Here is a 15483-nt window from a genome sequence, read left to right on the forward strand (position 1 = left end):
CCTGCTGTTATGATGGGGCTCTTTCCAGAATAATGGCTTAGCCTTCTTAATGCCTCAAAATAGGTTCTGTTCAGACATGTTAGAACAAGTCAGTACAAGATTATTTTGGTGAAGAAAAGTTTTGAAATCCATGTGTAGTTTTTTAATAGTACATGTTTTCTAAGAACTTTTGGGTGCTTATGTAGCTTATTTTTAAAAGGGCAAAACACTGAACTAGATGGGCTGGCTAGGTACACAGTGGTTAAACTCTGTGCATTAGGAGCCAGTTTGAATCTAGCTTCTTCACAGGTTGAAAAAACATGCCAGTCACTTTGTGTGTGTGCGTGTGTACACACAATCCCAACAGGAAGGAGAAATGAAGAAAAAGGTATTGTCACATGACCATGCCATTTTGGGGTACTATCTCTTTCTCTCCCATCCTCTCTTTTTGATGAATGCATGCACTCTTTGGCAATATAAATCAGTAACGAATGTATGAATGGGGTGGATGTAGTGATTCACTTCCAAAAAGTAGAGGAAGTAAAAGGAGACATTAAAAACTTTATAGATGAGAAATCGAGCTTAACACTTAGTTACTTTCAGTGTTCAAGGTTAACCGCATCAGCAGTGATAACTTAATGCTAATATTATGTGCCCCTAAGAGTATATGATAGAAGGCTTCTGTGGCATTGTTCCCCGAAACCCATAAACTCAGTGTAATTAAGAGAACACCAGATGAATCCAAACTGATGGAACTTTTACAAAATATCTGGTGAAGACGCTTCAAGACTGTGAACATCATGAAAGGGAAAATATTGAGAAACTACTACATACCAGAAGAATATAGGAAATGTGATACCTATATGCAATGGGATTTTTAGTTTTAAAGAGTAACAAATTGACAACATTAGAGGGGACTATATGGAAGGAGTACGGAAATTCTCTTCATTATCTTTGCAACATTTTTATAAATCTATAATTGTTTCAAAATAAAAATGTTTGTCTTAAAAAACAGTAAACTGAGGGTACTTTTAAATTTATAAAATATGTAAATCCAAAAAAGGACTTGTAGCTAAAGATTATAAAAGAGAAAAGAGATTTAAGGTGAGCCAGAAAAGAGAGTAAGATTTAAGCTAAAAGACAAAAATAATAAAACATAAGCCAAAAGTCATTCTGCTATAAAATAACCTAAAATATTTTATTATAAAATTTAACAATCTCAGAAATTATTCAATATGACACTGAGAAGAAATGTTTGTAGTCCATTGACTTCTGATTCTAGGATACATTATCCTACCACTTGGAGATGTATTTATATTTATTAATAGAATTACATTCATTGGGAAAAAGTATAGCTAGCCAATAACAAAGAAAAAAGGGTAATAATTTGAACTGACACTTTGTAAAAAAAATATGAATAGTATATGAGCACATGAAAAGGTTCAGAACATATTTGGTCTTTAGATAAATGCAAATTAAAATAATACTGTATTATTACATGCCCACTAGAATGATGAAAGTAAAAGAATGACTATACCAAGTGTTGGTAAAAAATGTAGAGCAATTAGCACCTTCAAATATTGTTGATAAAAATATAAATAATATAGTCACTGTGGAAAAAGTTTAATGATTACTTGGAAAGTTAGTCATATACCTTTCACAAAAACTGAATTCAACTCCTAATTTTTACTGAAAAGTCCTAAAAACATACATTCGTAAGAAGACTTGCACAAGAAAATATTCATAGTGTTTTTGTTAATAATATCCAAAAGATAAAAACAACCCAAGTGTCCATAAATGGCAGAAGAGTTGACCAATTTTTCATATATCCCCATGCTGTTATTTGATTATTATTACTAAAAATCATGCTAAAATTGAATTGCCATTGTGATGGTATTAAAAGGTGAGACCTTCAAGAGGTGATTAAATAACAAGGGATTAACACCTATGAATATGGGATTGGCCCCCATTAATAAGGGATTAGCCCCCATGAATAAAAGTTAGTCTGTTTTCATAGGAGTATCACAGAAGTTCAGCCCCCTTTATACCTGTCTGGCCCTTGCCACATGCAAGCACCATGCCCTTGATTCCCCGGTCTACAGAAGCGTGAGTCAAATCAACTTCTATTATTTATAAGCTATTCAGTTTCAGGTATTCTGGTATAGCTGCAGGAAATGCACTGAGACACCACACAATGAGATAAATACTCAGCAACACAAAATATGAATTATTGATTCATATTTCATTTATGTACTCATAAATGAAGTACAAATAAATAAACTGAGTGAAAGAATCCAGACCAAAACCTTTATATACAGTATTATTACCTTTATGTAAATCTATTAGAAAATGCAAATCAATCTGTAGTGAAAGAAATTTATTTCAAGTTTTTTTTGTCATTTTGACTTGTGTTGCTAAGACCATAGTGAACATGTACACTTATTCTGTTGGATAGATATAAAAAAGTGGAATTGATAGGTAATAAGGTAAGCGAATACTCGCTTTACCAGATATTAACAGAGTAGTGATTTACTGAGCATGAGGCATGAAGCTGTAGTTGGATGAGATGATAAAGGGACAAGAGGAGATCTTGGGAGGGTGATGAGGATGTTTGGAATCTTAATTCATTAGCTTTGCAACTGTATGTCAAAACTCAATAATTACCACTTAAATGTGTGCCATTATGTATTTGACAATTATACTTGAGCAAAACTTCTGAAGGAAAATGTTTTAAAAATTATTAAAAAAAAATAGTTCCTATGCCTTAGCAATTGTGAATAATGTTGCAATGAACATGGATGCACAAATGTTCTTCTTACCTTTTGGGTAGATAGATACCCAGGAGTGGAATTGCTAGATCATATGATATTTCTGTTTGTAGAATTTTGAGGAGCATCCATATTGTTCTCCATAGTGGCTATACTAAATCACATTCCCACCAATAGTGTAAGAGTTTTCTTTTTACCATAGTCTTGTCAGCACTTATCATTCTTTACTATTTTCATTTTAGCCATTCTGATGGGGGTTAGGTGGTATCTCTTTGTTATTTTGATTTGCCTCTTCCTTAAAATAAAGGATGTTGAGCATTTTTCTATGCTTTTTGACTGTATGTGTCCCATGGAGAGCTGTCAGTTCATTTGCTCATATTTTAATTGGACTGATCTTTCTTTCTGTGGGTTACTAGTCCCTTAGCTGAGGCAGAGTTGTAAATACATTCTTCCATTCTGAGCGTTATCGCTTTCTTTCATTCTGAGGGCTGTAGCTTCATTCTAGTTATTGTTTCTTTTGCTCTGCAGAGCTTTTTAACCCTGTGTAATCCCACTTGTCTGTTTTTGAGATTATTGCCTGAGCTTTGGGGTTTTTTATTAAGAAGTGTTTGTCTACTCTCATGTCTCCAAGAGTTTCTCCTATGCTTTTCACCAGTGGTTTCATAATTTGAAGTTTTATGTTTAGATCTTTGATCCATTTTGAGTTTTATTATTGTTAATGGTGAAATATAAAGGTCAAGTTTTATTATTCTGCAGGTGGATATCCAGTTTTTCCAGCATCATTTGCTGAAGAGATTGTCTTATCCTCACTGGAATGTCTGGTGCCCTTTGTCAAGAATTAACTGGCTTTATGTTTTGGGGTTTATTTCTGGGTCTTTTATTCTGTTACACTAGTTTACATGCCCGTTTCTGTGCCAGGACCATGCTGTTTTGGTTATCATAGCTTTGTAATCAACTCAAGTGTCCAAGAACAGATGAATGAATTAAAAAACAAAACAAAACAAAACAAACAAACAAACAAACAAAACATTTGGTGAATATACACTATGGAATACTACTCAACAATAAAACACAATGAGACCCTGGTATTTGATGGAAAGTGGACCAGTATGGAAGATTTAGTGCTAAGCAAAGCAGGAAGACTATGAAAGAGAGGTATTGTATAGCCCCAGTTAATATATACCAGATGTCTGCACTCTATGGCAGAAATGGAAAGATTGAAAGGTATAAAAGCAGGGAGAGCAACTGTGGCTCTAGAGACAGTGCGGGAGGAGGGTGGGCGATGGGGAATGGATGGGAGGGAGGGGATAGGGAAAAAAGAAGCAAAGTATATATATATTTTTAATTTAAATTTATTTACTAACATTCATTCACTGTACATCATTACAGCATACAAAATGAGATTTCCCATTCAGAACACACTGTATATTGGCTCAATCAAGCACATCAATATACTTAACACACACGGAAATGGAAAATTATCTGCTGATGATAATGTATATGGTAATAACTTCAACTGGACTACTACGCAGCGTACATGGTGTGAAAATTCATTTTGTATGCTGTAAAGATGTACAGTAATTAAATGTACAAAAAAGAGAAAGTTGTGATCTGATATCAGTCTCTTGCCTCACCACAATTCTATTATTCTGGGGGAATTATCATACTTATTTAATTATATTTGTTGTTGTTATTATTATTATTGTTTTTTTAAATGTGATCTGTGAGAGACACAGAGAGAGAGAGAGAGAAATGAAAAGTGAGAAATGAAGTCAACAGGTCCATGATCTAAGCCACCATTGGCCACCTGGGAGTCCAGCACCTTAGCCACCATACCACCTGCTGGCTCCATCACCCCAATTCTTTGATGTTTCTATCTGGGGGCTGTTTCATAAAACTGGAGCTTAGCATGTGGTCCTGTAGTGGAAAATGTGCAATACAGCAGCAATTTTGCCAAATCCAGTTTTTTTAAATATACGCAATCAAACTATTTTAAAAATTAGTCAAATGGATATGTATATGTGTACTTTGAAAAATAATTCTTACTTTATAAGATTCATTTTAAATTATAGGATTTTCTGGCAAGATGTCAGTGTCATCTTTGCAGTCCATTTTTTCTAGTCACAAGTGAGACTCTTCCACTAAGCCCTTAAAGTGCTAACAGGTTTCTCTAGACACTGCTATTATTAACAAATTAACATGAGCAACACTTAAGGAGGAGGAGTGGGAGGCTCATGTGGAGAATCTTCTTCTCTCAATGCCTTTTATGATGCACATTTTGAAGAGAAGAATAGATTTCAATCTTATGAAATGTTAATCTAACATCTTCCCCTCCTACTCACCAGCATCAATGTTATTAATAAAATGTTCAAGAATAAGGAAGTAGGTGCTGCAATTGAAATTCAGTGTTATATCTGTACAGAAGAAAGGATATTAAATGGCAGAATAGCTCTGCAGAAAAAAACTGAGCAGAAGGTTTGAAAAGTGTGGATGATCTAGCAAGGGAGAAGCATAAAGAAAACAAACACAAACAGCATGTACGAATGAACAGAAGAGAGTCTAAAAGTCTGAATTTAATACAAACCATGATCTCTTTCTTTTTCTTTTTTTTTTTCTTTTGGAGAGGTTTTTTGCTATAGGACACGAGCTCTCGTCAGAAAGACAGACAGAGATGGAGAGATAGAAAGCGAGAAATCACCCCCAAGGGGGGATGGCCATGCCTCAATCCTTTCTCCTCCATTCTCCTCTCAGGATTTTGGGCACACACACACGCACCCAGTGTGAGTTTAAGCCACTGCGTCCGGGACTTGAACCGTGGTCAGCTAAATGAGAGTTCAGCGACATATCCATCATGCTAACTGCTGGTTCCAAACCGTGATTTCTTCTACAAGATGACTCCCATCTAATATATACAATGAGAAATGTGGCTGCATGTGTTGGGGGTGATACCTGCTTTCCTGATACCTTACGTGTATCAGTTCCTATAAATACCAACGATCCAGCCGAACAGACATGGTGACTACTTTGTAGATATGGGATTGATTCTTGGAGAGTTTAATTAAATGGCCCAGTTTGGAGGATTGTTAAATATCAGAACCCAAACTTCAATTTATTATTTTTGCGCAACTGACCACATCAAACTTATTACACATTCTATGGTTGATGGACATTTTCACTTTTTTGTTATGATTTGAATATCTGTGAACATAGTGAATATGTTGTAGATATTAATTCTGTTGGGCGTATTCTACAGAAGTGTAATTGATGGTAATAAGGTAAGTCAATGTTCACTTTAGCAGATATTGCCAGTTATCTAAAGCAATTATAGTATGAGGGTCCCAGCTGTTTCATATCCAAGAGAATTATTGCTTTCTGTTTTTTTTTTTTTTCGAGAATTTTTATTATAGGGCACATGTGCTGACTGGAGAGACAGAGAGACAGAAAGTCAGAAATCAGCCCCCAGAGGAGATGGCCATGCCTCGATCCCTTCTCCTCTATTCCCCTCTAGGGATTTGGGGCACACACACACACACACACACAAATGCCCAGTGTGAATTTCAAGCTGCTGGGACCAGCACATGAGCCATAGTCGACGATGTTGGAGTCCAGTGACGTAATCATTACACTATAGGCTGGTCCTGGTATTACTTTTTTGTTAGCAATTCTGTTTTTTTGTTTGTTTGTTTTTTTTGTTATTGCTGTTATCCATGTACTCTGAATTTTTATTATTCTAGTGATTAATAAAACCAACTCATATTGGCCATTTGGTATTATTTTGTATCAAGGGCCTGTTTAACTATTTTGCACTTTGTTTTTTCCTCTTGGATTACCTGTGACTTTCTTACTCCGTGACTGGAGCCTTTGATCTGCTCTGGGCACAGATCCTTTGTTGAATACGTGTATTGCAAATCTTTTAGTAGTTTGTGTCTTATCTGTCTCCTAAGGGTGTCTTCTGGTGAACAATTGCTTTTAATTTTATTATAGTCTACATTGTCCACTTTTGTTCTTCTGTGTAAGGGGGGTATTTATACTCTTTTTGAGAAATGTTTGACTATTCTGCCTTGACTATTTACAGAACCATTTTAGAAGAACAGTTTAGGAGCTTTAATGCTTTACTTTTTACAGTTAGATGTACAATCATTCGTAACTTGATGTATGGTGTGAGGTAGAAATTAAAGTCTGTTTTCTCCATGTGGCTGTATAAATTTTCTTGATAAGGTATGGAAAAGTTAAACCTTTCATACTTCACTTTAGTCACAAAAAGTTTGTCCAAATGCAAGAGTATTGGGCCGTTCAGTGGCATGGTGATCCCACACAGCCAACTGTGTGGTTTAGATCTCAGACTCAGCTTAGCCGGCATGCCAAGTACATGTGCAGATGTGCTCAAGGTCTCCAAAGAAGGGAGAAATGGAAGAAAAGAGATTGTGGCGTGATCATCCTCCATGAGGGGGTGCTCATTTTCGCTCTCTCTCTCTCTCCCTTATTGGTGAGTGTATGAATATTCTGGAAAATTTCACAAAAAATCAAGAGCATGACCTATTTCTAGGTTTTCTCTTGTATCGGTCCATTTATATATAATTGCATCAATAAAGCACTTAACTATTGCTTTAATATCTGATACAAATGTCTTTGTTGTTTTCCTTCAAGTCTATTTTGTATGTTATTGGTAGCTTGCACTTTTTTACTTTTTAAAAATTTTATACATTTAATCAGTATACACCCTTTAGATTGTAAAGCAGTAGCTTGCTTTTTATGTACATTTTCAAATCAAGATAGAACGCTCACAGTTGCCATCCCAATATGAACTCTGAGATTTGTTTTTCTTCTTGGCAATGTTTCTGCCCCTCAGAAGTTGTTCATGACTGGCTCTGAGGGGCTTCATCCTACATATGTAAGATTGATGTCCAGCCAAGGAGCCAGTTGGGCCACCATACAGATTTCTGGATAACACCTCCGTGTAACTTCTTCCTCTCAGAAATGTGCCCCAGAAATTCTGGACTCTTCAGCCTCCTCAAGTCTGTTTTGTCCTCATAACGGTGAGATTGCCAAACTCTGTTTGTGGGCTCCTCTCCTTCTGCTTCTCTGTGAAATTACTTCTTGAAAGAGTCTAAGCAATGGTGGAATTTAGGTCATTTGCTTCCCTTCCCTCAAGGGCCACAGTCAGAATAGCCTATTGGCTAATGTCTGAGAAATCTGTCTCTATCATTTTTCCCAGTTTCTAATTGTAGTGAGGAAAGGTTAATTCTGGACCATCTTATTACTTACGGGTTAAAAGAAGAGCTCTAATGCATTTATTTTGAGTTACAACAACCTCGATGTATTTATCATCATTGGTCTTCTCTGATTTATCTCAAAACCATTCATGTTCTGAGAAGTGCACCAACAACCAGAAGAGAATCACTTACTTTTTTGGCTTTAATAAATTTGTTCCAGAGCATGGTAGGCTGAATGTGCAAATGGCAGACATACTTGGTTCACATATTTCAAGTAACAATATGAATAAAGTCTCTCATGTATGCTTGACAACAGCTTATGAAGCGATTCTTACTTTCCCTTTAGGTGACAGAAAATTTTCCTTAGTCTAAAAACATTTCTAAATGGAACTGCACCCTGCAATACTGAGAAGGAAATCGGGTAGATTGTGTTATAACCATGAAGCCTAGAAAGTTTTTGTGTTGGGAATATAGCCCATGTATTTAGTAAAAACACAACATAATTTGATAATGTATATCCCATGTTAAACTTGGAATTTCACTAAGATTCTGAAATTGTCTTCTATGCACATATCCAGTTAATCTGTTTTTATAGCAAATAAAAAAGCTAAAAAGATACTGAAATATTGGCTTTCACAGCAATACATTCACAAATTCAGACTCAGAGTAAAAATTTTCAAAAAACCTTAATTTTACTTACTTGTAACCTTTTTCAACTAATGTAATAATGATATTTAAAGAAACCAATAACTTTTAAAATATTATATATATATATAAAACTTTATTATGACAAAGCTTTCTTTAATTGTATAAAATCTATCTAAGGTCATACATTACTAACATAAAATATACTGTTTTCAGAAGTTATAATCTGGTAAGAACTGAATATATTGAAACAAATCAAAGGACTATACATTGAGTTCTCATTTTGTTCTTTCTTTCTTTCTTTTTCTTTTTTTTTAAGTTTATGCCACAGGGTACATGTGCTAAGTAAAGAGAGGAACAGGGAGCTAGAGAGAGAGAAAGTAAGAATCCCCCCCCACCCCAGGGTGGGACGGCCATGCTGCAATCCCCTATCCTCCATTCTCCTGGGATTTGGGGTGCTCATGCATATGCCCCAGAGTGACTTTCAATTCACCAAATCCAGGACCCGAACCATGATGGGCCATGTGTAAGTCCAGCACCCAACCACCACACTACCTAGGCGCCCCTACGTTGATCATTTTTTTCCAAGTTACATTAACATTTAAATACATTGTAGCATAGCTTAAGAAAATTCTACAATTAAATAATATTGTTAAAGAGCTTAGGCAAAGTGAACACAGTTGACCAGTCCTCTAGATATGTGCAGTGTAGATATTGGCATATGTGTAGTGAGAATACCGTGCTTTTTTGAAAACTATTAAATGGGATATATTTGTAATGTAGATACTGGCTTATGTATAGTGAGAATATTGCGCTTTTTTGAAAATAATTAAATGGGTCATATTTGTTACCTTTTTTCTCCAGGTCATTGAGCCTTTGCTATTTATTCTAATATACATATTAATTCTCTATCTATAGTATGTTTAAATAATATTAGGGAGACAATAATAACCATTTAATTAGATCATTATCAAAATATTAAGATATTCAAACAAGGTGAATGAACGTTTCTCTAGTATTCTTCAGATTTTATGATCATTTGCAAAATTTCACTTGTCACTATTAACTAATTTGACTAAATGGTGTGCGTCACATAAAAAGACTGCTTATGTTTCTCATAATTTTATAACTCACATTCCCTGTATATATCTAAGCTGCATGAAGCAGCAGCAAAGTAAATCTGATTATTTGTAGTGTGTGTATGAGCTCGTGTGTGAGTGTGTGTGAGTTCACACTTACATAAAACGTGGCAGATGCCAATCGCACATGGAGGTATCTTGTGAGCATAGACATTTAACACAGAGGCTTACGGCTCCAAAACCACACTGTGCAAACATTACTACAGCCTGCCATTTGCCAAGGGAAATACTTTTGTGAGGCTCATTAATTTAATTGGTCCCTGTCATCTAGTTAAAAAGGAGAAAAGAAGAACATTTTCTGACGAAACCGAAGATGTTTAAAAGTCCTATTAGATTGTGCAGCACTTCAGAAACCTTCACGTTAAGAAGAAATTGAATCGAGGAAATTGAAGCCAGCATTTGTGCCACCTGCCAGCCCCTGCCCTCCCACCCTGATCACTCATACGGTGAATCATAAAATTCCTAACTAGAGAAGAGTCAGGGCTCTGAAATACGAAGAGGTTGCACTACTTATCCTCCTCCTTTTAATTGCGTGTAAATGTATTTTTTTCTCTTGAGGGATAACTGCAGTTTGTGTCAATTCCACTGTTTCCCGATCGTCTCTCCAAGTTCCAGCCTCAGCCTCAGTACACACGTTGCTCTGCCTGCACATCTGCGTCTGTTTTAAATGCAGAAGTTTCATACTCCATTCACTCCCAGTTCTCACAGGTGTAGTTCTAAACTGCCTCCTCCCCACCTTGGCATGGAAGAGACAAGGTCGCCCTCGTCAATGTGCTTTCTTTTTGCTCCTGGCTCCCACTTGCGAATGAACCTGAATTTTGGAAGCAGTTGTTTGGGTGTCCCAGAAGACTCTTTTGGACCTGCCCCTTTGGAAGAAAAGCAACATGGGTGTTTTGGGCGAAATTTGTCATTCCATTTGCAGAATATGAAAATCCTTCCAAGGGAGGCCGGGACAGCACCTCTGGGTCAGCAAACTACATTCCCTGGTCCAAGTTCTGACCTCACTAAATGCTTGTACAGCCCACAAACTGAGTATACTTTTACAACCTTTAAGTGATTAAAAAATCAAGATAATAATTTATTACACATGAAACTAATATGGAGTTCAAATGTCAGCATCTAAAACGATTCAGCTGAGGCACGGCCACACTCGTGTTCAGGTACGGTTTGAGGCTCTGCTTCTGTTGCTGTAGCAGAGTCAAATATCAACAGTTATGGCAGAGATTCCTTGGTACACAGTACATTAAATCTCTCCTATCAGGCCCTTGTCAGAAAAATGTTTACTGAAACTTATTTTAGAATTTCACCAGAACATAAGTATGTAGCTTCAGGCAAGTCTCAGAAGACATCACAGGTTTGGTAGAAGGAACTAAGAGACCCTCCCCGCAGTTGCTGGCAGTTGGGATGGGAAGGGATGAGATTATGAGTTTGCACAAAGAGCTAGGATTCCAAATTATCCAAGTAGAAGTAGGTCAGCTGTAATGAATTTGCCCATCTCCACTTTTCTCCCCTTTACTTATCCTGGAGGTGGATGTGGTTCAGTGGCCAAAATGCTCTTTTTCTATCTAATATGTGTGCTTACTGTGATGGGTTACCAGTCTTTCAGTGCTGATTCTCCACCCATAAAATTAAGTTTTTTTGTTTTTGTTTTTGGCTTTTGCTACAGGGCTCATGCACTAGCTAGAAAGACAGAGAGACACAAAGTGAGAAATCACCCCCCAAAAGGGATGGCCATGCTGCAATTTCTTCTCCAGCATTCTCCTCTCGGGATCTTGGGCACACACGCACACGTGCCTAGTGTGAGTTTAAGCCACCAGGTTCAGGACTCAAACCATGGTTGACTACATGGGAGTCCAGCGACAGCCATTACAACAACTGCTGGTCCCAAAATGAAGTATTTTAAATAAATGGTGTCTGTGTTTTTTTCATATCCATAAATCCCAATTTTTTAAATTAATTATTTTTTTTATTATCATCATAATCTTGTTTATATTTCATTGGATTGCATATAACTTTACAGTGTATTACATTGCATGTCATGCATGTCAGTCAATACAGAGACATTAATCTCCCCACTTCATCATTCAATATCTTTTCATTGTTTTTCCCAATCATTATTTTTATTATTCCAATTATTTTTTTAAACAGTCAGTCACTATTTCTCATTTTGCTTGTAAAAAGACTTTACCCATCATGAAATACTTCTCAGACTAATCCAGTTGAGAATACTATACACGTCATCATCAACAGGTAACAAGCCCTATCTGTTTCCCACTAATGTCCTGCCTCTCTATTTGTTCTCTTGCTACCTTTCTCTATTCTTTTCTCTTCATCCCCGAGAATAAGACAAATCCCAATTTTATGATTGTACTGACACTGATAACTTTCAAGGGTCAGATGATGGTGCAGTGGTAAAATGCATCCCTCTGTGAGGCTGATACACATGAGAAGATTCTGGGTCTAGAACTAGTGGCCTCCCTGAGTCCATAGGTGCAGTCTATCCCACAATCCAGAGCTGCTGAAGCTGGGGGGCAGATCTGAGAGTCATGACCCTGTCAGAGATTCTCTCTCTCTGTTTCCTTCACTCATGCAAAAAATAAATGAACTTCAAAAACCAATAGAAAGCAGTGTGAAAATTTAGTTTCAAACCAGTTGAATTCAAATTGCACACATTTGGAAAAAAAAAAGAAAGATAGTTTGTCTCAGTTAATTATCTCATACTGTGAGAATTGTTTTTCTCTTGAATACGCCTTCCATGCCAAACCACCTGGTGCACTTCAACATGAAACATTGGTCTCTGGGGAAGCTCAGCATTCCCCAGACCGGTGTAGCTTGTTCTGGCTGTCGTAAGCTGACTCTTCAGGCATGTCATCTCTCACTGATGATTCTCAGTGCAGAGGGTACTCAATGCCATTAAATCCACCCACAGACAGTCTCCTTCTCTGTTCTTACAGCAAGCCAAAGTTTTTATTCCACTTTCTAAGTTAGTTAAAGCCTGCGGCAACATTAGAAATACTGTTTTGGTTAATTACCTTCCTTCAGGGAAAACTGGCAGCTCTTCTGGATCACTAGAGGTTTCCTTTGCATTATATAATAAATGTTCTTCCCCCAAAGTGAAAGTGCATACTGTTTCATTGAACATTCAAACTGCCCCTTATTCTAACCATGGATTTTTTTTTTTTAAATGTGGTAAACAACTGCTACATTTTAAGTGACAACATTGAGTCATCCTTCCATAGATCGTCACCTGTGACTTGTCTTGTTTTGTTGAAAATATACCTGCATGGGCAGTTATCAAGGTCTTTCTGGTACAGCAAGTGGTCTTTCTACTGTAAATTATACTTTCTGAGAGGCTGGTTGTGCCTTATTTTCTTCCTTGTCTGTAATCAAAAGTTGGCTTAGTCATTCAACTTCTCCTTTGTTGATTAGTTGCAGACTTAAAGGAGGTTCTTGAATTATTCAAATAGATTTTTTTTTGTTAAAAAGTCACTAATAATGGTAGGAAAGTTCAATCTGACTTCACAGACCAACTGCTGCCCCATTAAGGACACTCTCTTTAGGATCCTGTATTTACTCTTCACAGGTGTGTCTGCACCTGTACCTTGATTATTCAGAGTACTTGGGTGACTATAGTCTATTTTGAAAGTTCTCTCCAGGAAAAGCAATTGCACCACCAGCATGGATAATCTTTCCATGATTTGCAATTCTTACAACCAGGGAAGTTTAATATTTTCTTTCCATTTAGTTAGAGGCAATATTTATTTTCCTTTCTTAATATATCTAAATTATATCTAGAAAACTGGGCAAAATCATGGTTCTCAATTTGACTTGAACTGCTCCAAATAGAAGTTCTTTCCTCAGTTAAATATCAAATATGGAATAAATGTTGATTGTCTCTATGCATTTCTTTGAGACATCATTTGAGGAACAGTGAGATTTGATAGCCATTATAAAAGAATCTAAAACACAACAACCTTTCCCTCTCTCTGCTAACAATTAAGGCAGAATGGTTTTGAATGGCCAGACATCTGTTTCATGCTGTTCTTACTTTACTTTCATTTCCTGGGAATTCACTTAGAACATCTCTGTTAAACCCCTAAGAAATGCTTCCTTGGTCATAAATATAGCTCCTTTGTAAACAAAACACAGGTGGGACTGATGAAGGAGTTTTGCTTTCCCATCTGCTGTATAAATTTAGGATTTTGAAGGTGTGATATGGGGAATTCAGCATTTTCTCTGGGCCACTTGGAATTAAAATGGTATAATAAGGGATCTGGTGAAAGAGCTAGGATTCAAATCTTTTCTACTAAAAGTACTTCAACTGAAATCTACATGGCCACTCTCACTGCTCTCTCCTCAAACATATTTGGGTGGTTATCAACCTGGGATGAAATTAATATGGATATGGCAGAAGAAATTCACTTGAAGCTCTTTCTCAATTTCCGTCTTCCAATGGGCCGTGTATACTATGTAGCCAATTACATTATTTAAAGCTATAAGAGAGAAAGCTCGAAAACTGCTGCTGTTTTCAGAGAATTTCTGTAGCCTGATACAGAGAGAGGAAGACAGAGCCCAGTGGGCTCCTACATGGAGGAGAGAGAACCAGGGTAGAGAGATGAAGTCTAGAGTTTTCAAAATAGGAAAATGCTCTCCTAACAGAGAACTCTCATAATCTTCAGTGCATCTGCTGGGAGTATTAAGAAAGTTCTAGTCAGCAGATACATGTGAGAAAATTTCTCAAGAACTATGAAAAGAAAATCTCAGTGGAAGAGATGAAAGAGTATCCAGTCTTATCCAGGGCTGGAAAGGTGCCTGCTCCCACCAGTCATGAAAATCCATTAATGATGGACATGAGCAGAGAACTAAGGTCTTGGGATAATGGAGAGGTATGATTAGCCCTAGGCTATACTTCACTCTGATCACACTAAGCAATCTTATAAGCAAAATCCCAAAAGAGCAGTTTTTAGAACTGTATTTCATACATTTGAAAACTTAGGTAGAGACATGGCGGATATAACAAAGATCAAAACTGAACTGTTCCACAGTAAAAACTACACCATGTGAAGGGAAAAATACAATAGTTGGGATAAACAGCAGAGTGGAGGGAAAAAAAAAAAAAACTGTACAAAGTATCAGTGAGCTGTGGTACAACTTAGCACAGAATATATAAGTTTTTTTTTTTTCTTTTTTAAAATCTACAAAGGAAAAGAGGGAAAGAAAAATTATTCTAAGAATAAATGGTGGAACACATTTTAAAGTTTGATGAAAGTATAAACTCACAGTTCCAAGAAGCTAAATAAAGGCAAAGTACAGAAGAATATGATGAATACAACACTAAAGCACATATGGAAAATGCTCACATCACTGCTTTAAAAAGTTGCATCTTTAAAGCAGCTAGAGAAAAAAAGACATATTACATACAGAGGAATATAGCATAATTAAGCTAAAAATGACATCAGATTTCTTAATCAAAGAAATTATGCAAGTGGGAAGACAGGGGAACTACATTTTTAAACACTGACAGAAATGTTGTCCATGTAAAATTACATTACCCTCAAAAATAATGTTCAAGAATGAAAGTGAAGATGTTTTTCCAAACATACAGAAGGTGAGACAGTTCATCACTGGCAGAACCACAATACAAGAAATGCTAGACAGTCCTTCGGGCAGAATTAAAATGATAGCAGTCAGAAGTACAGGTTTACACAGTTGCCAGGGGCATCAGAAAGAGCAACTACC

At 36.5% G+C, this 15483-nt stretch overlaps 1 long non-coding RNA gene across 1 annotated transcript in view; it reads left to right on the forward strand.

Annotated features, from left to right (window-relative positions):
- Nucleotides 1–15483, forward strand: part of LOC102471988 (uncharacterized) — a 43175-nt gene that overhangs the window by 20502 nt on the left and 7190 nt on the right. The window contains exon 2 of the long non-coding RNA XR_003549992.1: nt 7597–7783. This is a non-coding gene — a long non-coding RNA (uncharacterized LOC102471988). The remainder of the gene's footprint in view (nt 1–7596; nt 7784–15483) is intronic.

Source organism: Tupaia chinensis, unplaced genomic scaffold, assembly GCF_000334495.1.
Source record: "Tupaia chinensis unplaced genomic scaffold, TupChi_1.0 Scaffold000346_1, whole genome shotgun sequence".
Taxonomy (NCBI): Eukaryota; Metazoa; Chordata; class Mammalia; order Scandentia; family Tupaiidae; genus Tupaia; species Tupaia belangeri.